Source organism: Drosophila virilis, chromosome 5, assembly GCF_030788295.1.
Source record: "Drosophila virilis strain 15010-1051.87 chromosome 5, Dvir_AGI_RSII-ME, whole genome shotgun sequence".
NCBI lineage: Eukaryota > Metazoa > Arthropoda > Insecta > Diptera > Drosophilidae > Drosophila > Drosophila virilis.
In genome coordinates this window covers 14695424-14721818 of record NC_091547.1, presented here as the reverse complement: position 1 = coordinate 14721818, position 26395 = coordinate 14695424, and the positions used below count along the sequence as shown (strand labels likewise).

The window sequence follows — 26395 nt, the reverse complement described above, 5'->3', positions numbered from 1 at the left end:
GACTCTCTGCCCAGACTAAGTACCGGAGTTGAACGCTGAGATGAAAACTCCGGTAAGCGCTTAATATGGCTTCACATAATTATAAAAATTTCCAAAATGTTACAAATTTTAAACATACTCCCTTAAGCTGGCATTTACACGTGTGAATATATAATATATATATATATAATAAAAAGTTGTCCCCCTCGATTGTTCCCGCACAACTCTTCCAAAACCTTAATGCCTTTAAGCACTTTTGTCCCAATCAAATCGGAGTTCTATAATGTCTTCTAACTTTTGAAATCATAATTGCTAGGAAGTATAGTTTTTATACTTTTAAGGGATTCTTCTTATCTTCGAGCTGTGTTTTAATAGGGTAGAGTTAGTGAAAATACTTGTAAAGGCCATTGCGTTCTATCAGTTAATCTGTTTCAAAGTTATCCTTTGTTTGTATCCCTTATATCCTTTTGAGCGAGCCTTTCACAACTGACACTTAACTTGAACTAACGTAAACACATTATCTCATTATAACTCATCCAGATTTAATACTGTTTACCAGCTTTGGCTTCAAAGCAACGTCTTAAACTTAATTTTAGGAATTACAACCCCTTCAATAAAATCTACAACTTAATCAGCGAAGGCAACACGAGCGCTGGCTTTTTAGAAACCACTCAGACATCAAAGGATTAATGAAATGTAATATATGCTTTAATTTAGCTTAAGGACACGCTAAGCCAGCCACAGAGAGATAGATTTCAAAGAGCTGGGCGAATCGATACACGCGCGAGCTCGTCAAAATTTGACAAACGCAATGCGCTTAGCTGCAGGCGCTTGCCCCCGCCCCACAGAACCGCCCAACCGCCAAACCACAAGCCCCTCGCTCAACGTCCACCCACGTAAACCACGAACACAGCACGCGCTGAAACAGAGCAGGGACCCAGCTCCCCCAGCCCAATCTTGCACGTCTTCCACTTTCTGGCAGTGGATTCCGCATCTCCTGAAAATGGCTGGCACTTTAAGGGTGCGGGTGCCCGAGTCGACAATGAGGGCAGCGTACAATAAATCTGTTTAATGTATCAGCGTTTTTTTTTTTTTCTCTGAAAGCAGCCAAGTAACGTCCTTGCGTCCATTTGGCTTGCTGTCAAAAGATATACAATACAAGGCCTGCTTTAGTTAGGTAATTAGTGGGCCACGAGAAATCTTCAAATTTGCTACTTGCATTGAGAAATACTGGAAATGAATGGCAGTGACAGCTGCGAAGGAATTTCATAAATGTGCTCGACATTAAAGATTCCATAGAACTTACTCTAGTCGAGAGTATGCGACTAGCAAATGCCCTGCAGCCAACTGTGCTAATGATGTGCTTAAGGATTTAACTCATTGACACTTTCTTCACCAATATGTCCTTTTTTACGTCCACATATATATGTTACATATATATTCACTGTCCAGCCAATGGCATCAATCACTCGACCAAAGCCTCTGCTCATCCATAGCCAAAGATCGTGATTTACACACTACTTCAAGGGCCAGACGGCAATCAACTGGTACGAGTCACATGTAAAGCCTTCGCTTTCTGTGTCTGTTGCATATTTTTTGCCTGAGAGTTCACGATACTGTCGTCACATGCGATACGCCCACCAAACGGGTTGGAAGTTACAAGCATAGGACTCGAGGAGAGCTCTACTAACGAGTGCCCGACTAGGAGACATCCTAACTAGGAGGAGACAGCCTGCCGTTACAAGCATTCAAGTCACTTTTATAAACACACAATCACAAACGTTCACATACTTGCAAAAAAAACCAGTATACCCTTTCTACAGTTTCGAATGCGTGAGCGCATAAAGGCACTACTCGAAGCCCAGAACCAATTCTAGCCCTCCTTTCGTCTGACTGTCTCGCCCTGCTCATCGATTAGATGCGCTACGTTAGCTTCAAATGGCAAACAATTGGAGCGACAACTATCGTAGAACCAGCAGCAGACCAGGCAGCCCAGACACGTCATACTTTAAAGATTACTTGACCTGGCGGCGCACGGAAAACAACAGGAGAACTGGAGAAGCGGAGGTGGTCGGGATGGGGCTGGGACTAGGGGGTAAATGTCAAAGTCAAGTAGAAAAATTGTAAAGTCGGCTTGCCTTTTGCACATTTTTCACAGAGTCTGAAAACAGCCAAGGACAGTTACGGGTAGATGGCTCCGGTCCGCCCGCCCGTATTCCACATGTTGATATATTGTCAACAGAAGCATGTCGCATTTGTCTCGGCTTTGCTCGGCTGTCTGGCCTCCCAAACCACCACCAATCCCCTCCCCACTCACATGGATGCCTCTTATATGTATATCCCCTTTTTGATAAAGGTTGACAAGAGCGCCCGCCCACGCTCACAGCCGCAAATCTAGCACCCAATCTGCTGCTGCTCTTGTCAACAGTCATTGAGGAGGCCGTGAAAATCGATTATGAAAATCGTTTGGTGAAATTTTTCACGCACGCAGCCGAAGAGCTGCCAATGGCCCGCTCAGATGCTCAGACCCTTTCGAGGCTGGCTTAAATTGTCGTTTCGCAGCTTTTTACATAAATATTTTAATAGAAATTCGTGCCTAAGCGGCTTCAACTATTTGCAGCTGGGCACCGAGAACGTGAGACCTCCACAAGATTGATGAATGATGGATGCTTTTTATGGGTCCCGGCTCGGCGCCGGCGGAGGAGCTCCTGACTTTTCGATTCACTCAGCAGCTGTGCGTGAGTGTATTGACTTATTCAAATAACTGATTCGAAATTTGATGGGCACCCTTCCAAGTAATAAAATACAAAATTTGCATATTACGCTACAAAATGGGATATTTCCATTTGCCATCATATAAAATGGGTAACTTTTCAATCCATGCAAGGCACAAGATTTCCCAAAATATTATTGAAAAGCGAATTTATGCCGAAGTAAATTCTATACAAATCTCGGACTACCAAATGGTTTGTGTCAAATATGAGGACACACACAATATTACAGAGCTATTGACAAAGACATCCATTCAGAAGATTTTCCTCGGCATTCGCGACATCTTTAAAGCCAAATCGCAGACAGCCAAAACAGCTTTGTTGTTTTCTTATTTACAATTTAAAAGCTGCATAAGTTGCTTACATTTGAAAACTTCAAGCTCATTATATGCATCTTAACAGTTGGAATTAGAAATTCCCTGTCTTGAGTCTCAGCCAAATAATTTAAGTTTTCTTCGACTAATTATTCTCTGAATAACTTATTGAATGAGCTTCAAGAATGAATCTTGAAAGTAGCTACTAATTCATGCCCCGACTGGTCCCATTGAATCGCTAATGATTTATCGGTTGAATGTCCTTTCTCCGGCTGTCCACTCTGGAGATAAACCATCAGTACTTGACAATTAGGCGTTCGCTTCGTTGGGACAGCCGCAAATGGTGAACCACAGGCGAATCGACGGGCTGAACAGATATCCAAATGAATATAAATGACTTAACGCCTTAAATGCTAATGGCTAGCAAATTTTCTTATCACACGCACGCATACAAGAGCCAACAATTTTCCAGTCACTTTTTATCTTGTTTTCGCTGCTCGTTTTGCGGCCGGCAAGAAAAGAAGAAAACTTTTAACAAGACAATTTGTTAAAAAAGAAATCAGTATGTTTGTGTGTGTGTGTTTGAGTATTTATCTACAGTAGCGGACAAGAAATTGGGACTGACAAAAAATTATATTTTGTTGTTAATTTTGTTCAAAAAAAGTATAAACAACTCTCATATTCGATTCCTTTTGCACCTGGTCCGAATGTTGTCAGCTCTTGGGAATATGTTATTCCTTCTCAGTGAACTACTCGCTCCATCCGGATTCTACTTTATTAAGCAAAACTCAGACGGAAGACTTAAGTCTAGTTGTTATAATTGACCACAAAATATAATAAATGCTTTAATATGACAAGTCAATTATACTCTGTCCTGAATGGTGACAAATGGTTGTCCACATATTTTGGCCGCCATTGTATGTTCGCAAAATTGTAAAGAATTTACGCAGAGGACTTCATAGCCGTTCCCTCGTCTGCCGCTGATAGATTAACTGTAACTGTGATGGATCATTTACTTAAATTATTAAAATTGCCAACTCAAATTTCACACACAAATGGTCGACAAGAAGCACTCGACCCAATCCAGAGCCGTTGCCCGAAAGGTGGACGCCTGCTGCCCAGATAGAATGCCCTGGCTGATGAGGGCAGGCTTGACAAGTCAAAGCTGCAAATCTGTCAGTCAACTAGGAGCATAACGAAATAATTTAACAAGCAGGGACCAAGTATTTCCCTACATAGTCAAAGGTCACACAGGTTATATCCGCTCTTTAAGCTTGCAGCTCCAAAGGTTATGTCACGAATTCGTAAGACAAAGCACGCTCAAAATATTAAAGGAAATGTCTTCTTCCTTAAAACTATTGAATTAAGTTAAGTTAGCTTAAGTGAATTAAGTTTTGAACCTATTGTACGGCAAGATATCAGCTTTTGGCCAAAAACGTATTCACAATCAAATTGCTTGCTCGTTTTGTTTTTCAACTTAATTTAAGTGGGCCGTAGTTAAGATTTCAGGTTCCAAGGTTCAAGGGTCACTTTGTGCCGCGGTGCGAAAAAGTTTTTTGTTTCTCTCAGGTACCGATTCCATGGCCATGCTTTTGCGGCTCGACCTTACTTTTTGAATAATGAGTTTTTGTATTTTTTTAACAGCAAATAAAACCGTGAAAAAAATGTTTTGACATTGTCACATTTTGCGGGCGACAAATTGAAAAATGTGCATCGCATGGCAGAGAAAAACTGAAAAAGATACTAGGTAAATGAAGCCTTTTTGGCTGGCAAACAGGACGCTTTCTTGCAGCCTGCGGGCTTCGGCCTGGCAAGTGAAGGGTTTGAAGTGAAGTCGCAAATTGATTTGGTGGCAAACGGAAAAAACCGCCGGAAACTCATCAACTTGGGGCACAACAATTTACCTGCGGCTCACCCGAATTTTCTCCGGGTTTTGTATATCAAAAGCAGAAGTCTTAAAATATTTTTGCTGGCTGCCGATTTTAACATTTACATAAATTTATTTCTTATTATTTTTTTAATATATTCGCTATACTTTAAAAATTTGAACTCAACAATTCTGCTGGGCTGGCATTCAAAATAAAAGTCTAGAAACTGTTTCTACAAGCCGCAATGTATAGATAGATTAAACTTGGAAAAAGTTCAGGAAAACTCCGACTAGTATAAAATATGCATGCGATATATTTTAAATAAACTGTAAAAGAGCAAGGTTTTGATTGATTCGCACAGATCAAAATTGTAGTCAAATCGAAAAAAGCCTAATGCAAATTACATTAATAATAAATTCAACGATATCTTAACAGCTTAGCAGAAAAAAATGTATGAAGTTAATCAATTCATGATTTGTTCGAACATTTTCGAGCTTAAACTCAAGCCATTTTCCCATACAGCCGAAAAGCTAAGCTGTTTACTTTCAATTTATGTAAGCCCAATGAAATGAGGACATCAAAAAGCCCTTTAAAGTACATAAATACGCAAACACACAATCTGGCAGCCAATTTGCTTTATAAATATTAGAAGGACAGCTCCAAGGAACTGTGAGGAGCTGTGAGGAGTTGCCGCCTTTGCTTAAATGATTAATTACAAGGATTCGGTAGAATTTTGTCATGCCATCAATTGAAGAAAAATAAGGCAAATAAACAATTTCAGCCGAACACACTTTGAGGTCTTTCACTTCCAACGAACGGACGCCCTAATCCTCAATCAATCTGTTGACCTTCAGGCTCAGGCATTGGGGTACACACAGGCCGAAGCGGGGCGTGGGGAGCTGACATTACAAGGTTCCTGCCATTAAGCTGCAATTAAAGAGCTCCAAATGAATTTATATACACATCCATAAATTAAATGAGCCCCACACACACACACACACACGCACAGGCACTCATTGCCACGGGGCTTGACCAAGTTTTACGAGTTCAGCAGACGCATTTGTAGTCTTCATTCATTTCATTTAAGTTAATTAGATTCAATAATTTTGAGGCCTAAAGCGAGCCTAACCCAAATGGCAGCAGCGTGCCCAAAATGCCTAAATAGGCAACATAAATTGAGATTTATATGGGCGCTTAGTTGGGCAGGTCTTCCAGGCCAGGTCTTCCCTTCTGCCAGCCGCATCCGAGCCAAGAAGCAATTGAAATTTGGCAATTCCTAGATTTTATGTGTGCACTAAAAATGAAATTTTAACGCGCCATAAAGGGACAAATTCATGTACTCGTAATGCTGTCTGTCTGTTTCGCTCTCACATTTTGATTTTCAATTTCCTTTTTTGTTTTATTTTTTTTTTTTATAGATTTTCAGAACGGAAATCCAGGAAGAGGCTGGTCAGAAAAAAAATTGCCCATATTAAACGCTGCGGAAATTGTTTCATCAATTTGTTAATAAAACGGCACAGCACACACGCACACTCACACACACGCACACACACACAAACCCACACATGGGGAGACAAATGTTTGACTTAATAAAATAAATTGTATAAATTGAAGTCTGTCATTTTGAGATTCCCAGGCGTAACATTCGAGCTGCCAGCGCCCCCGTCAGAGTTGAAGCTGCCGCCAGACGAGGCACATAAAACATAACAAATTGCATGAAATTTACGTGAAGCGTGTGTTTGCTCTGCAACCCCGCCACCCCCTCCCCTTAGCTTACCACCTCAACCCCAACGAATAATTGTCATGCATGGCATTCACTTGCGCATAAGAGAAAAGAGTACATCAAATTTTCTGGCTCGACTCGCTTGCCTCTGAGTAAAAGACAATCAAGCAGGCGGGCGGGCGGGCGGTCGGAAGGCAATGGGGGTTGGGGAGTATGGGCTGCGGTTGTCGAGCTGCCTGCCGCATGACAAACGTCTCGGCGACATCCTGTCAGCGAACTAACTGTAAAAGCCTAAAGCGGCATTTTAGCTGCAACACATGATTCTCGGCATGTAGAAACTCTCTCTTAATGCTGAGTTGAAGAGCGGGTGATTTGCGGTCACATAGAAATGTCTGCTTAGCTGGAGGAGTGAGTGTTAATCAACAACAATATACTAAACTTGTGAACCAATTAGCTCACACATTTTTATTCAAATAATCTATAGCTTAAATTAATTACAATTGCAAACTTTACTCTCTTCATGATGTTCTCTCCTTCTGCCTCCAACACATTAATCTCTACATGCTGTTCTCCAAGCCAATTTGGCAAGGGTCGCACGTAAAATTGTCAAGGTTCAGATACATAGTAAATAAAGACCTATTTTAAGTCCAGCATTGATTGGAATGATGAAAATTGTTCTTAACAAGCTCTTAGAGTATTGGATTCTTGGTTTTTGCCATACTTACTTAAAGGAACAAGAACAGGAAGCAGAAGAAAGAGCAACAAAAACAATGAGGGCAAAGACAAGCGGAAAGAGCAGCTGAGACGGAGGCTAAAGCAAAATGGACGCGCAGCGCTCACGTGCAGATAAAAATAACGGCAGAAAAATGAGTACAGAAACCAAAAGCAACAAAACAGTTACAACAACAATAACACAAACACAACAATAGTCGAGGCCTCCGTTTTCAGCACACACGAGCTCGCAATTTAATACCCAGATAAATATAAACACACGAAGGTGGAGAACAAAATGAGAGATGGGAAAAATAGAAGATGGCGAGTTCATCACGCACGCACATCGCTAAATTTGCTCACGCTCGCCCCTCCTCCATATATTTATATGCATGTGTGTGTGTGTGTGTGTGTATTTGTGCAGATCGAGGCGATATATTGAATGACAAGCGCGTGCTCCGACCGTGTCTCAACATCGACGCGCTTGTTGTCGTTGTTGTTGTTCTTGTCATCGTTGTTGATTACGTTGATGATGCATGTTGTAATGTTTAGGGTTATGTACATTCGTAAGTTCCCCGTACTGTCTGCCCGTCTGTCTGTCTGTCTGTCTGTCTGTCTGTCCGACCCGCTGTCTGCCTGTCGTGTCGAAACAAAGCCTAGACACTAACACGAACAGCATACAACCCATTCAACGAGCTGAGCAAATGCAATTTGTCCCAATTGTAAAACACCCCCAACTCCAAAATGCCTCTCTTGGGCCCATCAGCTTTGAGAAGTTTGACAGGTTCCTGGAGCCCGCCTGCCTGGCTGCCTGCCTGCTGGGGTTGGGGCATGACTAGAGCAGCGCGGCATGCCCCTGACAACAACGTGGCAGGCCATTTGAAACGTTATTAATATTTATACAGCTCTTCACATTTACTAGAACTGCCATCCGATTAATGGATTCGTTTAATTTAACGCGCCAGCGCGGGAAATGGAGGGGGGGGATTGCAGATAGATGGAGAGACTGACAGTTACAAATGCGCTTAAAGAGAGCTTAGATAGAATAGAAAAAGTTAAAATGCAGCTAAAGTAGGATTTCCTGATTTTCATAACATTAAGTCAGTTAACTATTTATAAGTATATTTTATAAAATCCATGTCTTTTAAATTTTCATTTATCTTAACTCTTAACAACTTTTCGGGTGCTGCCCAGATCTTTTTCAATTTACCGTCTGAATCTTCATATATATATATATTTATATACAAAGGTAATGCGGTGATCCGGCATGCATAGCTCCCTGGAATGTGCAGTTGCCCAACTTCTAAATGAAATTCAACAAAATAAGCCCTGCATATGAGAAAATTAAAAGGTAAATTGTGTATTTTAATAAAATTTTAGGCGGGCAGCTCAAGGCAGCTCATGTTGGTTAAAAAGATTAAGCTGCATTTGGAGAGCAGAGCATAGTTTTGCGACAAATAAACAATTGTTGTTTGTTTTTGGGTCTCAAAGGTATTACCATACTAAGTATTAAGAAAAAGTTTCAGAATGTGGCGTGTGAAAGAAATAATCATAAATTTTCATTAAAATTAAATTAAAAAACTTATTTTTAGACTGGCGAAGCAGCGCGTAATAAACAAGTTAAAAGTCTAACCATAATTTGGTTTTGGCCAACATGAAAGTAAACAAAGTGCTGGATAGAAGCCGAACCGAACCGAGCAGCCCGAGGACTTTATAAATTTATGCCACAACATATGTTGCTCTTGAACTTTATGAGCAGCGCCTGGCTCCGACTCGAACTGGGAAACCGCTTTTCCCGTTTACTTGTTGTTGTTTACAGTTTGTGTGCAAGTTCTTTTTCTGAGTAGCTTCCTCACTGGCTCACTGGCAAAAATGGCTAAGAAGCAGCCGCCAAGTTCTTAACTTGGCCTATGCAGCTACAGGAGCGGGAGCGGGAGCGGGAGCGGGAGCGGGAGCGGTAGCGGGAATAAGCCCAGAACAAAAAAATATATAGAGACGGCATAGTCAAAGTTTTGCTTTTACGCTCAATTACAATGCAAAAGTTTGACAGGAAAATAACCGCATGGCAAACTTGTGAGTGTTTTATAATACTTTCCAGGCTCTATAGCTCACATGCAACCCGATAATAAGTAAAATAAGTATACGCACATAAGACTGCCAACATCTGAAATTATTTCCAGCAACTGCAACTAATTATAAGTTCTCGACGGGCTAACCATAAATTTAACAACCGATATGTGCATACAGTGGTGATCGTAAGTATACGGACAGCTACGATTGACTATGATGCACACAGTAATAGGCATTGGGATAATGTCAACTTTCCAGTGGAAGTAAACAGAGTAAAAACTTTGAAAAATATGAAAATTATTCGAAAATCAAATAGTTTCTAATAGGTAACACATAATAAATCCCTGCAGCAAAATGAAAATTACTCCCTCGACCTGTCCATATATTATTGTACGCTACTGTACAATCTTCCGCCATCTTCCAATAATGCACGGCAACCCTCAAAGTATGCAGTGTTAATTTTCAACCGAACATATAACAGCAAAGCACACACACACTGACACACACACGCACAATATTTAGATGGAGTAATTTGCTAAAATTTCATAGCCAACGATTGTGCATGTTAAATAATAGCAAACAGACGGATAAATCTGGCTGTATAAATAAATCAAATTAAAGCTCAACGCCGCATAATCAGAAACGCAAATAAATATGCAAATAGAAGCAGCTGCAGAGCTGCATATGGCAACGGGCAAACATATATATTTCGATATTTGCTTTAACAAATTACTTAAAATCACGACGAATACGAAACAGAAAAAACTCTGCTTCAAATGCTTGCTTGAAACCAAACAACAATTTATTGCATTTGAATTTGTCGCCATTTTGTAGCCGGGCAAAAAAGGACGTCGGGTAAAGTCGACAAACCGTTCCATAAACAAAACGTTTCGAGCGTGATGAGCGTGCATAAAACAATTACTATAAAAATGTTTTTTATTTTTATACATATATATATACATATATAGGTATGTATGCTTTTTCGTTTTGTTTTTGTTGCGGTCGTAATAAATGAAATGAAAACAAATATCACGCCAATGCATACAAAATTCAACATACATGCAACCCAGTAAAAAAGCCGAACAAAAAACCCATGAGGAAATTTCCTGCTACGTTTTTTTCACAGGATATTTCAACTTTAAATCTGATAAATGCGCATTTCGTGCGTGGAAGTGCATTCGAGTGCTTAAGGTGTGCTCTCGTCCATACAAACATAAATACGTGCATAAATAAGTATATTGCTCTCTACATAAACGGTTATTGAGTAGTATAAATGCTTGCATACACACATACATGCATGTGTGTACACATACATGCAGACACATTGTCAAGGCCAATTGGTCAGCAGTTCTCTCTGATCCCAAGTTCGCTCAATTCTGCTATTTCTCTCTTACTTTAATTACTTCTTGTCTCGCTCACAAACATATACACTCTTTCTTTAGTCTGGCAGCATATGACAAGCGCAACTACAGGGTGTTTACAGGGTATTTTTAGGCGTATTCCAGCCAATTTATATTTCGTTTTGCTGCCAACCTTATTAAATATTTATACTAATTCTCAGCGCTTAGCAGCCTTAAAACGTAATCATAAGCTTAAACCTAATCTTTGCACCTGCTGTGTTGCCCACAAAAAAAAAAAAAGGTTCAGCCTTCAAAATGTGCACTTCGTCAAATCAAACTGTTTTTTATATTGGATATTAAACCAAAATTTTGATAAATTCAACGGGGCACAAAAAATTCAATTGTTTAAAGATTGAAAGCCAAGTCAATATAATGCCAAAATTATGCATAATAAGCGTGCACACACACACAGACAGACAGACAACGGAAAGGAGAGAGGGGGCGAACAATATGATAGAGCGAGAGGAGGCGAGTAGAAGGCTGTCTGGCAATTACCGCGTCGATTCATTATGAAATTTATCGTATTACGTTGATGAAATCATTTGAAGGTTGCCGCTGGCTGCGGTTCTGGTAATTTCCCCATTGGCTGAGCTATCGCCAGGGCCGTAACTGTGTGTGCGCCCATGTCGATGTGTGTGTGTGTGTATCTTTTGTGGCTTGGCAGCGAGAAGCATTTGCTGCTAGGCTTGTTTCATGTGGCGCACGCAACAATTGCAAGGAGCGGGAGACTTTTGGCTCCTGCTGTTCGGTCCTTTTGTAGTACGGTATATATAATTACACATGAATTTCAATATCCTGCGGCTGCCTGCTATCCCCTGCTACCGTTGTTATATTTGCTTTAGGCCGGGAACTTTGCTTTTCAGCTTTGTGGCGCCATTTTCGACATATTCGACGCGAATTTAAAACTCGAACGAAGAGAGTCTCTGCGGAACTCGTGCTCTTCCATTTTATATTTGCTATTTGCTATTTTCTATTTTCTATTTGTACTTGTATTTGTTTTCCGTTTCAGCTCAAGCCTTTCGAACAGCTCCACCGCAAAATCCAGCCCGAAAAGCATCTTCAGTTGAGAGTCTGCGAGTAATTTGGCAAAAGTTTTAATGTACTCGCAGTTCTGTGGCTGTATTTGTTTTGTCTTCGCCATCGTGCGGTGGGTGTGGCAGATGCTGCCTTTGCCTTGTAATTGAGTGTAAGCGCTAATTGGAATTTTGATGAAGTTCGGCGTGAATTTCGCAACAGCTCGCCCAGCACTAAGAGGGGCACTGAGAGGGGGGCCAGTGTGCAATTATGTAACTAGCAGTTCAAAATGTTTCGAATTTCATGTGGTCGCTGAACGTGTGTGCTTGTGTGTGTGTGTGTGTGTGTGTGTGTGTGTGCACGGCTAAGTGGGTGTGATAAAGCATCTTCTATGCACTTGAGCTGGTTAACAAGTATACGCCAAGTTGCACATCAACTATTTTAATGCTTTTGGCGGGCTCAACCGAATGGGGAATAAACTTTAGCATCGAGAAACTTAGTTGTAAAATGTAAAAAGCCAAAAAAAAACACTAAGAAGCGACGTGCTATCATGATATACTTCTTGTTACAAAACAACACAATTTCACAATTTTAAGTTTAACATTTGTTAAAGTACATAAACTTCTAGAATAAATTGAAAATATATAGAAACCAAATGTGCATTTCTCCAGTGATCGCCAATTTGTATGCTCTTGCAGACAGTTTTATAACTATGCGATGAAATGTTTTTTTAGAAGGAGACACCGCTGACTCATAAAGCTTATTGATTAGAATTAACAGACAAGCGGGCAATAAGCCAATCCGTCTAAGACTAGACTCCAAGCCTTTAAGCCACCGCGACAAATGAGGCATACTCAAGAAAACACGGTCCTTACAAATGTATATATTATAACGAAGCGAGCTTCAAGTTTTTTTGTATATATATTTTATATATATGCAAAGCATAAGTGATTTATCTTTTTATACGGCTCAATATAAAGGCTTAGCTCTCTTAGAAATGCTTGGTTCTAGAACTCATTTGATCAGCGGGACTCTAATCAAATTACGGAAAAAATCATTACAAAAGCAAAAAGTAAACTTTTTCTAGTCATGCCGGCCCCTGCGGCAATTTGTCTTATTTCCTGCAGCAATATACAAACAAATATTCATAAACAACAGCAAGAACAACAACAAAAACATGAACATCAAAAACGTCAGGGAACTTTCAGACATCCAGCCGAATGGACATATGCATATTGCAATGGCAAAAACTTTTAGTAAACCAATTTTTTGTTTTTTTTTTTTTTTTGTGGCCCAACTTTGCCGAGCTCTGTGTTGATGGACTGCCGAGAGTCGAGAGTTGTGCACAAATGCAAATGCAGTGCACAGAGCCTGGGCCTGGGTGGGGCACAGGCTGGAGAGGCTTTAAAATGCAGTTCCCTTTCTTACAAATGGGGGCTCTTCTTCTTCTAGTCGTTGCCCAGCCTTGCCTTAGAAAATGAAAACATTTGCGGGCTTCCACTTGATGATGTTGTTGCTGGCGTTGACAAAGCATAAAGTGCGCCAGTTGCTTTGGCGAGAGCAGGTGGGTCCACTGTTTACAGAGCCCAGTCATTCAAAGGCAGCTCCATGCTCAGCTCCAGGACGAGTAGTTCGTGCATAAAAGGCTGCCAGCCGGCCAGAGTTTTTATTATGTCACACAAGTGCTTCCTATGATACACACAACTTCCTAGTTGAGCTTGGGTAAAAATAATATAACAAAAAAAAACAGGTAAGCGTGCTCTAGCTGGGAGTGCGCAGCTTGAAGATACCCTGCAACCAGCTGCGCTTTGTTCTAATATCGGCTTGACAAAAAAACTGATCTTACAATATTTGTCAGCCCCGAAGCGCGTCCAAGAGATGGACGATGATTGAAAATGTATTATTTTTGAATTTTTAAATTTAGTTTATGATAGATTAAATTAGTCAGCGCACAATCGCAAGCATAAGATCTTTCTTAAAAGGGAGAAAAATGTCTGCTTAATCGAAATTAGTTTAAGCTTTGCTGCTGATTATTATAATACATGTGCATAATCTACCTATATTCTTCTGTTAAATCTTTATTAAATATTACAGGGTATAACAACTGAACATCCCATTACAAGCGTCTCTATATGTGTGTGTGTTGGGTATGTGTGTGTTTGTGTCCAAGTCGCTGCACTTGTGCAAGCCAAGCAACTGGGGTCCATTATGAATGTCACGCCCACTGTTTGTGGGGTCTCAATTTATGTTTACTGTTGGCTAGATGCAATTCCATTGTTTAAATAGTTTTTTTTTTTTAAAGCTGCGGGCAAATCCTCAGGAAATGTACCCTGCGCTCATAGCAAAGGTCTTGAGGATGTTGCATAGTCTTATGTGGTTATGTAAATATGGCCGGAAAGGCCTACATGGCCCAAATTTAACATGTAAGAGCGCCTCGGTAGGGACTGCTAGACTATCAGATACCCTCAGATACAAAGCCTCATAAACACAAACGCGCTGAAATACAGCGAAATTTGGAACCATAGAAATCTATAAAATATTTTATTGGTTTTTTATCTTATATGCGAAAATATATACTTTTTATCTCAAGTCTCTAGTCGCCCAAAACTGTGACAACTTTTTAACAATATAAATAATGTAAATGAATAATTAAAATCTCATATCTGCCTTATTACAGAAATAAGAACTATTTGCAAGCAAGAATAATCTGCCTAACCCATGACTAACAAGAATAATTTAAATATATAAACTAAGTATATTCGGCTTATATAGGGTGAATTATATATATTATATATAGTTGATGAATCCATTATGGAGAAGTTACCTTTTGTTTTAAGACGTTCTCTTCTATTCTTCGTTGATTCAAATATGGCTCAGAAATCGGCACAGTTTTATATACCCCTTTGCTCATTTATGAAATATGCACTGCCGAATTTTCAATCAACGCAAACTCTTTGTTCTCATGGTTATCCATTACCCTCAGGCCAACAACTATGTTTGCCGTTTATCTGCGAATTTGAAAACTGCACATGCTGGCAAAAAGTGGAAAACTTTGAGGGTGCATTTTCATTATACATATTTCATCAATGTTGCAGTTTGCGTCCCCCGCCGCTAATTGAAATTTTTTGATTGCGAGGGCGAATATGAATTGCTGCACAAGGAACTCTGGCAATTATTATGAAAAAGAATTTTCCGAACAGCGGCTGAAATACTCCTCTGCTGCCAGCCTACTTTGTGCTCTATCGTTGGCTCTTTCTGCCTTCAGCTCATATCTCTTTCCGATTTTATCTCACTTCTCAATCGGCGTGTTGCCGCCAAAAATCTTTCCATTCGCATCCACAGTTTTCCCACTGCTCCATTTTCCAGGCCCCCATCTCACTCGCAGTCGCAGTCGCACTCGCAGTGATCCTTTCAACTTCGTTGGCGTTTTTCATTTGGCAATTTGCATAGTTCAAGGGCTCCTCGATGGGGGCCTCTAACTCAGTTTAGCAAGCTTTGCCATTGGCACTTGGCACCGGCCCATGACCCGCACCCCGTGGCCCCAAACGTTGTTGACCCCAAAACAAAAAAAAAAAAAAAAACAGATGGCAACACTTTCGACTTGTTCGCGGGCAACGAAATAAAATTGTTGCCGTTGCCTACTAAAAAATATTCAGGCTACAAAATTTGATTATCCTCTATGTGAGAGCTCTGTCGGAGATGAAGTGGGGCTGCGGGTGATGATAGAAAGTCATCGCAATGGCCAAATTGTGCGGCTGTTGCCTGTTTGCTAGCTCAGTTTTATTTTGAATTCCTGTTTGCAAATATATTCACGATATGCAATATTTACAGCTCTGTCTTCGCAACTTAAAGTTTGAGTTTTATGTCTTATGCTTAAAACGTGGCACTTTCTCCATCTGAAAAAATATGAAGCATGTTCGGCGATTTGGTTCAAGGCTTGATACGTAAACCAAGCCTTGTTTTTCACATTAATGTTTATTTTAATTGGTATTTAATTTGGTGTAATAATATTATATAGACTAACATTATTTCTATATTTGCTAATCTGAGCTTGAATGTTTTTCCTACAGCCCCAGTCCATTGAAGTTAAACTTTTTTCTGACTTGCCATGCATTTAGAAGCTCGTGGCTTTATACTCATTTCATCATAATTTTCTGCAACTCTTGGCTATAAGCTGCTTGTCCATAAAGCTCCCCTGTCCTGTTTGCAGCCACAAAACAAACGCAAAGCAGCGCCCCGCTCGCCGTGTGGTCTGGTCTTGCCACAAAGTAAGCGCAGGCTGTCGGCGAAGCCAAAAATGCAAGAGCCACGAGCCGGCAGACCTTCAGCGAGAGCCTGGCGCAGTTGCATGTAAATCTTTTTAATGATTAATGTAATTTCACGCGCCACTTAACGTTATCCTTGCAAGGACATTCTACTTAATTGCAGCGTCAGTTTGAATTTAACTGAGACTCGCCTCGCCTCGCCTCGCCTCGCCTCGCCTCACGTCGCCTTACCTTGTCCTGGCACGCTTTTGGTTTTTTTTTTTTGTGAACTGCTTCGCGCAGGAGTCGAGCGCGGGGGCGCCAGGCAGGATTTTTGCCAGGATGCTTGCGGTCGGTCGTGCGCCATGTCGAGTCTTCGTGTGAATTTATGAAAAAGATTTGCATGCTTGCGGGCATTTAAAGTTAAAAAGCGCACGATTTTTGTGCACACACATCATTTGCCGCCGCCAGGACACACAGGAGCTGCAGGATACTTGCATCCAGCTCAGCCCGGCCCGGCCTTTGCTGCCATTGTTGTTGTTTTGATGGCTGTTCTCGTGCAGCTGAAACCGGAGCTGCCAGTTACCTATATGTTGCCATTTGGCGTCGGTGTTGCCATCGTGAAAATGGGTTAATTGCATAATTTGCGAGCTTCATATGCAATCTACGGCCTCTTCTCAGTATACTGCTTCCACCCTGTTCGTGCGAGGGGGGAAGGGGTTCTACGCGTTTCATAAAGTTCACTTAAAGCTGACTTTAACGAAAATTCGATGAACCCCACAAGATACATCCTAATAATAACACGAAGCCACAAAATAACCTTTACTCCTTTGTACATTCCCGCGCCCAAATGAAGAAAATAATATTAATATACGTTTTCCGTAGATGGTTTGTACATTGATTTTCGATTTATTTTGTATACTATTCCAATATAGATAGAAAGCAGGACCCAGGGAAAGGGGGCAGACTGGTTTGCATAGACAGACGTTACACAGTGCAAGGCAAAATAATAGCACTCTATAAAAGGGCATAAAATAATTGATTTTTATTAAATAAATACTTAATTTACACTTCAACTAATTTGCAGCCGTAACCAAGTGACGCAGCGTGTTGTAGGCACAAAATCGCCTTTAACAATTTACCTGTAGGTTCACCTGATGCTGAAAGTGTCTGACAAATACTTGTGGATTCTATCGCAAATAAAAGTAAAAAGCAATTGTCTCAATCTTTCTAGCAAATGGAAAATACCAAAATATTTGCGAAAATATTTGCTTCAAGCAAATGGAGGAGTGCAATATATAAATGAACTTTTACAATGCAAAACAAGAAAAATAAGCTTAAAACCAAAAGTGTTCAATATCCAAAACAAACACTCATCAGATGGATGGAGTCTGTACAAAAATGTAAAATTCAAGGATTTGTATTCGTGATGATCTTTGCGTTTGCTGCTAGAAATCCTAGAGGATAAATTTGATAGCTGCGAGTGCTCGCAAATGAATGCCGCTCATGAATGCGCTTCAAAGGGAATTAAATAAAATTCCAGCTTGTTGCAACAAATCGAATGACAAACTGCAACTCACTTTCCATCTTGAAGCTGCTGGACTCAAAGAGCGAAACACACGGATGCACCTACCTCTGCACTGCATTTGGCTTAGGTCAGTGAGGAGCCTGGGCTGGGCCGATTCCAGTTCAGTTCGCTTTCGATTATTGCGCAAATACCCTGTCATTATAGCCTAACAAGGCATACAAGACGGCGATTCAATTGAACTATATCCATTTATCCCAGTCTGTATGGACTTACTTATGTAAATCATTGTAAATATGTCGATATGCCTCGATTTCTAACCCTTTTTTTGTCATTGAAGCGAGATGTTCTCCAAATAGTTGTATCATAAAATTAAATGGTTTAAAAATAAATACAATTTTTTGTAATTTTTGAATACAAAACTTATTTATTATAAAACAGTCAAGCAATTTATTGCTCAACTTTGAGGGTGTTGTGGAATTCTTAGATAACGGCGGGTCGACTACTTTTGGAATCTGCGCGTTAACCTTTTTGTGGACTGTCATTTTATGTACTCAAGGCAAGGACACGCTCACTAATACACGAAATCACACACATACACACACACACACTTTATTGCTGGTAAGGCCACCCTTTGGCGAGTCTTTGGTCAGAAATGACTTTTGCCTTTTTGCGGTGAGCTCTTGGTCAAAGCCAACAACAACAGCAATAACAACAACAAGAACAACAACAGTAATAACAACAACATGAACATGAACACGAACAAGTTTATCTAAATTGCTAGAAAGAGCTGCCACAGCTGGCCAAAAGAGTAGCCAGGAGTACTTTAAGCTGCGGTTGAGTTCCTGCTGTCCCCCATCCCGGTCCCGGATGGAATCTTTTGGCCTGGCGATAGCTCGTGTTTACTCTTTGAATGTTTTCCTTATTTTGTATCTGTAACTTGCAGCTGAAAGTTGATTTGGGTCAATGCTGTTTGTTTTTATAGCACAGTCTCAGTCCAAGTTGATTTTTGTTGTCTGCCTTTTGCAATACGCTCATCGAAATAACGCAAAACTAATTGGTTTGTTAATTAAAAAATTGTATTCTATGCGCAGTGTTTTGTTGGGAATTCGTTTCGGTTTGTTTTCTTCTTTTTTTTTCTTGTAGTGAGTCTTTATCTGACCTTTTGTTGATTTTTCGTCTTGGTCGCAAAAGCAAAGAAATCCTTTCAAATATCCTGCTGCATCGTTTGCTAACAAAAACGAGCTACGGATGGCAGCTGTACAGGTCGGATGTCTACGCCGTAAGCCACAAAGCATTCTATTCTCAGCTTAGTTATTTTGGTTCTAAATGGACTCAGATTAAGTTTTGCGGTGCCTCGTTTTCGATGTTTTTCAATAAACATGCTAAGCAGATCAAGAAATTACATTTTGTCACCGATTGCATGAGAAAGTTGAAATGAAAAAATCAAGGCTAGAAGAAGCCAAGTGAAAAGCTACACAACATAAGAAACTTCGAATGGAAATACTAGTATTTTAATGATTAGACTAAAGTAAGATTCGATTCATTTCTGGCCTTATAGCCTTTATTAAACGTATAGGATAGTATCTTCGGCTAAGACAATACAATAGCATCGCATTCAAACCCTAATCCCCGTTCTGCTGCCTACAAGAGTAGCTCACTTAGGTAATTAATTTACCTAATAAAAATATGTTTAGAACTGATCTTAAAGAATATGTCAGCTGTGCTCCTTAGAAGTCAAGGCAAATTTTCGTCACATTACCCCAAAGCGAATCGCTTTGCAGCTTTTCGCATCTCACCTGCAACATCATTTTCTGCCTTCATGTGCCAGCTGCACACAATACAAGCATCAGCTGAAGAACTCTTGCAGGTGACAAGGGACACAGTTCCAACCCACTTCGAGCTGCCCAATTTGAATAGATGAGATTAGCAGCAAGCCCCAGCCAAGGTGGAGCTAAGCCCAAACCAGATTCTGCCTAACTCCCCGGCATTGTCGAGTGTTCAGAAATGTTTTGTTAGTCAGGTGTGCGGCGCGGGGCGTGGGGCGGACAATGACGGCGCCAAAAATAACTGTTAATTCAAATGCAAAGCAAAGGTAACGTGCCAATGGACCAACGGACTCAACGACCAAATGTCAATGCAAACAATCCCAGAACGAGTTGGACTCGCAGGCAAAGGCAACTGCTGCCTGCCGTCGGCTTGGCATAGCATTCAGCTTGTGACTTGATTAGATATTGTTGCCAATGGCCAAAACCCTCTGCCATAACATTCTTCGTATACGACTCAAGCTTCGAACACGATTCCAGATGCGGCTGTGGCTCTGGATAAGGGTCTGGGTATGGTTGTGGGTCTGTTTGGGTTTTTGCCTGTTTGTTGCCTTAGCTCGGCTCGGCTTGGAACGTGCTGCCATTAGCCCGCCACTACAATATGCCATTTGCCATTGAATTTTCATCGACAGCAGCTTCAAACTATTCCAGTTGCTTGCCAGCCATTTGCATATTTGTTTTTAGCTTCATGTCAGAATGCATTACACAAACGGACGAAGGGAGGTTGACTTCAAGGGTTACTCAGCCCTAAAACAATGCAAATTGACATGTGAACACGACTTCCATTAGGAGATATTTTAACAAGAAGTTAAAGTAAACATCAACTTTAAAATAACATGAATCACAAGCATGATGCAATGAATGAATGTTCGAAGGTGGCATAAGTTAAGGCAATATAGGGTATAGATAGAATTTAGTTTCTAGGCGGAATATATGACTTATAGGCATAACTTTTAAGGCAGCCCTCGCATGCTAGCAATACGGTAAATAATAAATTGACAACTGCAAATTGTGCTCGTAACTGTGAAACGGTTTCAACATCAAATGTCTATATAAATTGCACTTGATTGGCCTGATTCAGTTTGCCAGCCAATGGCATAAATTAAAATTGAGCTCAATCTGAATTCCAATTCGAGAACCAGTTAAAGCTCCAGTTCCAGCTGGCATCCCTCATACGCACCGTATGTCGCAGCTCGTGTGTGTTTACCCATCTCTCCCTCTCTCTCGTTATCCCTCTCTCTCTCACTCTCTCTCTCTCTCTGTCTGTCTGATTGTTTGTACGGCTGCTGCCACTTTAGCATTATTATTTATACTTTTACTTGTTATTTATTTAAAGTGTATCCGTATTTTTGTCTGCTGTTCGGGTCGTTCGGATCGTTGTGCAAAATTGTCGCAGCAAATTATTTTATTTGTGAAACCATAAAATTTACATTCACATTTATTAGTTTTCCATTTTCATTACAAGAAACATGCCCGCTTGCAGCCCAACCGGAAGCTGTAGACATGTCTAAGCGGCTTTTCATGTCTTAAGTTGAGGCAAGCAGGCAGCCGGGCAAGTTTTCCTGTTTGCTTTAAGTTGTCCGGGCTCTAAGTTTGGCTACTTTGTGGCTCCTAACGACCTGAAGCTTATATGCGAGCGTGTATTTTGGCAGCAAGGACATTAAATGTGAATCAAATTGTGTCGTAAATGAAAATATAGTTCCGATGGAAACTCTGCGTATGTAAAATGTTATCGAATGGCTTGCTGAAAATGTTAAGCACTAAGATGTCAAGCAACTTCAATCGAATCAAAACAGGGCGGAGCCCTCAATAGCTTCAGCTTTAATAGTTTAACGAGAATTCAATTTGAAGTAGCTGGCATTAAAGGTAGCAAGTAAGAACGACTATCTGCGGCACGTCGACAATTAAATATCCTTCTCGACATGTGTTTTAGAAATTTTCTAAAAGTAAAAGCTTTTATCACGACCGATTATTTCCATGGGAGCCATCTGAACTTTATGATGGTAGAGAGATTAGTTGGAAAATATTATAAGATTTTATTTATTTGGATCGGGCATATTTAGAAAGGAAGTAAAGGAAGGCCAATGGCCGATAAATTAATTGTTAGATCAGTTTGTGATAGTTCGTTCATTTAGATCGTAGATACTTAACAAAAAGATACACAAGTAGCAGTTAACCAGTTGGGGTGTCTATGCAATGCAAATAAATTTGGCAATTAGTTCAATAAACAGCCAATTGCCATTAAGCCCACCCGCTTTGGGCCCTGCCCGCCGTTGCCGCCAGCTTCTAATAAAAGTTAATCAAAATGCATGGACAACGGCGGGGCTCAAAGCGGAGTTAAAAGCTCGTCGCATGGCGGCTTATACTAAACTGACCGATGCCGAGAACAGACTCAACGGACGGCGCATAACTAACTAATTAATATTAATGCGCAGCGAATGCTAATTACCAGCACTCGCACACACACACACACACATACATACACACGCGCGTGAAAAACAAAAACAAAATTAAGGCAGCAAAGTATTTTGCACACAATCATATGAAACGTGCGCACAAGAAATGCTCAGCGCATGCATAAAATAACAACAACAAGGACGGAGCCAGGACGGAGCCAGGACGATGCCGAAATGGAAAAAGTTTGAGCGCCGTCTGCATTGAAATGCACGCAAATTGAAATGAGCGGCCTCTGCCTCTCACTTGGCTGTGAAAGGGGGCATGGCCAGCCACGGAGCACGGAACACGTCGACACGTGTTGGCCATTTCAAAATGTAAACGTTAGTGTGAGAGAGTCCATCACGGTATCCAGATTCTCGATTCCGCTTTCATATCCGCCGTTTGGCATCTCTGTAGGCGCTTATTTGCTTATTCATAAGCAAACATTAACTTAATTTCCATGCGAGAGTGTGTGTGTGTGTGTGTGTGTGTGCATCTGTGTGTGCGTGTCAGTGTGTGAATATATCTGTGTCAGTTTGTATTGCAAAAAGCATTCGCGAAATGTGATTATCAGCGGGAGGGAGGCACTGTCCAACGAGGATGCACAACGGCCAACAGCTGCTTAATAAAGCGACTTGCCTGCTATATATATTTATGTGTGTGTGTGTGTGTGTGTGTGTGTGTGTATTTCCATTTAAAATACATAAAACAAATACAGGCAGCGCACAAACAGCTTCATAAAAATATGTTTTGGTTAGCTGACGAAGTTGAATTTTGTGCTTTAAGTAATGTACCAATAAAAATGACACAAATCTCATTGAAAGGATTCTGGTTCAATAAATATTTGCATAGAAAGTTGCGAAAATAAAAAAGTTGACATAAATACAGGATTTACCAGATTTGCCTGGGCAAAATTTGTTTGTATTTTTGTATGTCAGACATAGGAATATTTAATAAAACCGCTCCCAACTCAGGCAGTCGGTCAGGACAATTGTAAATATATTATATATATTCTATTCACTTGACTCCAACGGAGGGAGAGCGGCAAAGTGGCCCCTGAAAGAACTGTCGATTTCAGGACCCATGAAGTCTTACAAAAGAGTCTAGCATAGCAGCCATCCAATATTATGTCCGCTAAACACCAAATATATTTAAGTTCTGTAGTCATGGAGATATATTTGTAGACTGATGAAGCTATGTAAAGTAAAGTAACACCTGGCCGTCAATTCTTTCATTACCAGCAATGGAGGTGGCACAGGCAAAGTAAAAGCTGCTATAAAACATAGACAAGACTTCGGAAATGCGCAGCTTTTTGAATACCCTGTAATCAGAAGCTCAAGTACATACGATCCCAATGAGAGCAATTTAGACCGTAGATCGTTGGCATATCTTTCTTAATAATGTCCGATCTTGATCTTGTTGCCCATTTTCATTTAAAGAGTTACACCTTTCAGGGGCTTGTTATACCCTGTTAAAGTCGTTTTTTGGGAAGTAGGGTATAACAAGTTACACAACATCGCGTGCAGCAGCTACAATAATGAAAACAACAGCAACAAATAGAAAGGCAACAGCAGCAATGCGTCAACGGGGCAAATAAACAACAACAACATCAACGGGAAATGGGGGGAAGCAGAATTTGCTGAGCAAACAGCGACGTCAGACGTAACTTTGTTTCTATATAAATTTATAAACGAAACACATGTGTGCCTCATATATGCATCTGTATGTGTCTGTGTGTGCAAGTATGTTTAAGGATAAAGCGCAAAGTTTACACTCACTCACACGCCGCGCTGCACATTGAGGCCATTTTGTTAATATTTAATATCAAATAAAGGCCGATGCGGCGCAAAATGGTGGTGAAAAAAGCGCCGCCGGTCAACGGAATTGAAACTGAAACTGAAAATGTAAAATGGCAAATGGCAAATGGAAAATGTGAAATGTAAAATGGATAAACAACTGGGCACGAGCTGAGTTTGCGTTGCGTTGCGTTGCGTTGAGTGAGTGAGTTTTGAATAAGAGCTGTCCGAGCTGACTCCAGGCCATAAACGAATCCATCAAAACTGACCGCAGACAGCAGACACACAGACGGTGCCCGGAAGCCAGAAGAGCAGAAGAGAGCAGCCTGCTCGGCTTCAGCTGGATGCTCACGTGCTGCATGAAAAATGGGCGGCACTTTCGAAAGGATAGTCTCTGAGTTGCGTGCGGGTGGAAACGTGCCTTAAACTCTGTCCATTTATTTGGCTTGTTCTGCTAGGTTAATACCCAATTACTGTGCAAATTACTTCAAGTTTTTCAAAAACTTTTCCCATGGACAACGCCATTTTTGGGGGCATGGCATGTGTGTGTGCCATTAAAGTTTTGCATGTGCCTCAATCTGAGACGTGTCCACCCACACACACACACACACACACAGTCAGACAGACAACATTTAAGGCTTTTTAATAAACGTCATAATTTGCTTAAAGTTTTCACATAGCCAGGTGCAGAAAATTGCTGTCAGTTGAGTTTCAAACTAGATGTCCATGTGTGTGTTTGTTATAAAAGCTAAACAATTTTCCAATTATTCTAATAGTTCTTCGCATTTACCTACATTAATACTACACAAAATTTGTATTTTCTGTGAGAAATATACCTAATGTATCTCAAAATTATGATGCATTCAATAGTTCTTAGCAAGTTTTGAACTCAGAATGAAATCGGCCACAATTATGTTGCATCTACATATTTAAAGAATGTGAATGTCTTTCTTTTTTTGTTCAGGCTGTCGCATCTATATGATTTTATTTTTAATGAATATCACAAAGGACGCTTGAAATAATATTTTGCTTGCCCAAAAATAATAACATGTCAAAACTGTCTGAGCCAATGTCTTACTATTGTTAGTAAATATATTGACAGTTATTAAAAAAAGCTAATTCAATTATAAAGGATATTTATGGCACGCCGAAAATATAATATGTGAGAGTAAAGCAGCTCGAAAATGATGAAAACAGAATACTTTTCAATGTATTCCGATGTTGATAAAATGTTTCATATATAATACCCTCCGCAAGGGTATAACAATTCATTTGATAAAATGGCATATTAAAAAAAAAAAGTAAAAAAGTTATTTATGAGCAACATTCACATGCAGTCCAAACCACGACAAGCAACTGGTTAAAGTGACCGCAAATAACGAGTGCCTAAAAAGTCTTGCTTTATGCGCATTTATCTCATAGATTCGCCTCAGTATGCTCGGGAGACTCAGTGAAAAAGTATCTTTTGCATTGCACGTTTTAATTTGTTGTTAAACAAAAAATAGTGGCGCACATTCGGGACTGCCGAGCACAATATGGGATAGACGGGGGAGCGTGGCGGCAAGCAGACTGCAAACCGGGCCCTGGGGCAGCAGCTGAAACTAAAAATCAGAAGCGACTGCGCTGACATTCAATGGCAGCAAGCGGCAGGCGAAATGCAAAACAGCGGGACGAGATTACAGCCAGTGCCCAAAGGAGCGCAGAAAACTTTTACTTTGACATGTCACACATACGCCCGCCAATACACACAAGCACACACCCACTCACACACACAACAAATAAAAAAATAGTTGAGAGCAAAAGCCAAAGCCAGAGCTTCAGCTTGCCGCTTTTACTTTGACCGCCGCCGGGCACTCGAAATGCATGGAAAGGGGAATCCCAAAAGTCGCCCCTTTAGTCTATATTCACTTTATATGTGTGTGTATGTCAGTGTGTGTGTGTGTGTTCGAGTGTTGTTATTCGTTCGCTTTTTAGCTACAAAAAATAGCTGCATACGCGCAACTAAACACACTCAACACACACACACACACACACACACTTAGCATTATGTGCGAGAAAAGGAAACAGAGACACAAACAGACATAGAGGGAGAGAGAGAGAAACGTGGCGGTATTCTACACGCTGCTCGCTGGTGGCCCCCTCGCTTTTTTCTAAGCTGCATAGTATTTTCCTTTAAAAGCAAAATTCCCTTCTAAAAATCAACATCAGTGCACACAACAAGGCTCCCGAGTAAAAGCTGTAAAAGCGCAATTTCCTTTTGGCTGCTGCGTCGATTTTCGTTTCTGCGAAATGCAGCCAAGCTGAGAATTCTCGAACTTTGAGCTGTCGCAGAACAATAAAAGCAAACCATTAAATCGAATAGTTGAACACACTCATTGCTAAGAGTCGATTAAGCTTGAGTCTTGAAAGTTAACTAAGGCTGGGATATCAAAGTTTTTGCAATACTTTCCACGTATTACAAATTGTGTTTCGATTCGTATCTGGGAATATCACGTATTATGAACCAAGTTTTAGGTGGATTAAACAACTTTTGATTAAGTTCTGCAAACAGAATCCTTGAATGGCAACATTGAATTAATATTTCCGCATAACTCTATCTCCTGTCAAAGCATTTCAATAGGCAGCAGCCATAAATAGATGCTGATAAAATTCGATCTGGGGAGTCAGATGCATCAGATATGGTATGCCAAGCGCCTTGTCTAAACAGTCTCTGTCAAC

The 26395-nt window shown here is 40.5% G+C and overlaps 1 protein-coding gene and 1 long non-coding RNA gene across 4 annotated transcripts in view; both read right to left on the bottom strand.

Annotated features, from left to right (window-relative positions):
- LOC6626564 (uncharacterized) overlaps nucleotides 1-26395 on the bottom strand; it is a 63270-nt gene that overhangs the window by 23627 nt on the left and 13248 nt on the right. The gene's annotated exons all lie outside the window — the stretch shown is intronic.
- On the bottom strand, nucleotides 5551-6671 carry LOC116651115 (uncharacterized). Of its 2 annotated transcripts, none has more exons than XR_004304132.2 (2): nucleotides 6464-6671; nucleotides 5551-6410 (listed from the first exon to the last, which is right to left on the bottom strand). It is a non-coding gene; the product is annotated as an uncharacterized lncRNA (long non-coding RNA). The 2 variants fall into 2 exon arrangements; XR_004304133.2 differs by having other exon boundaries at nucleotides 6470-6671.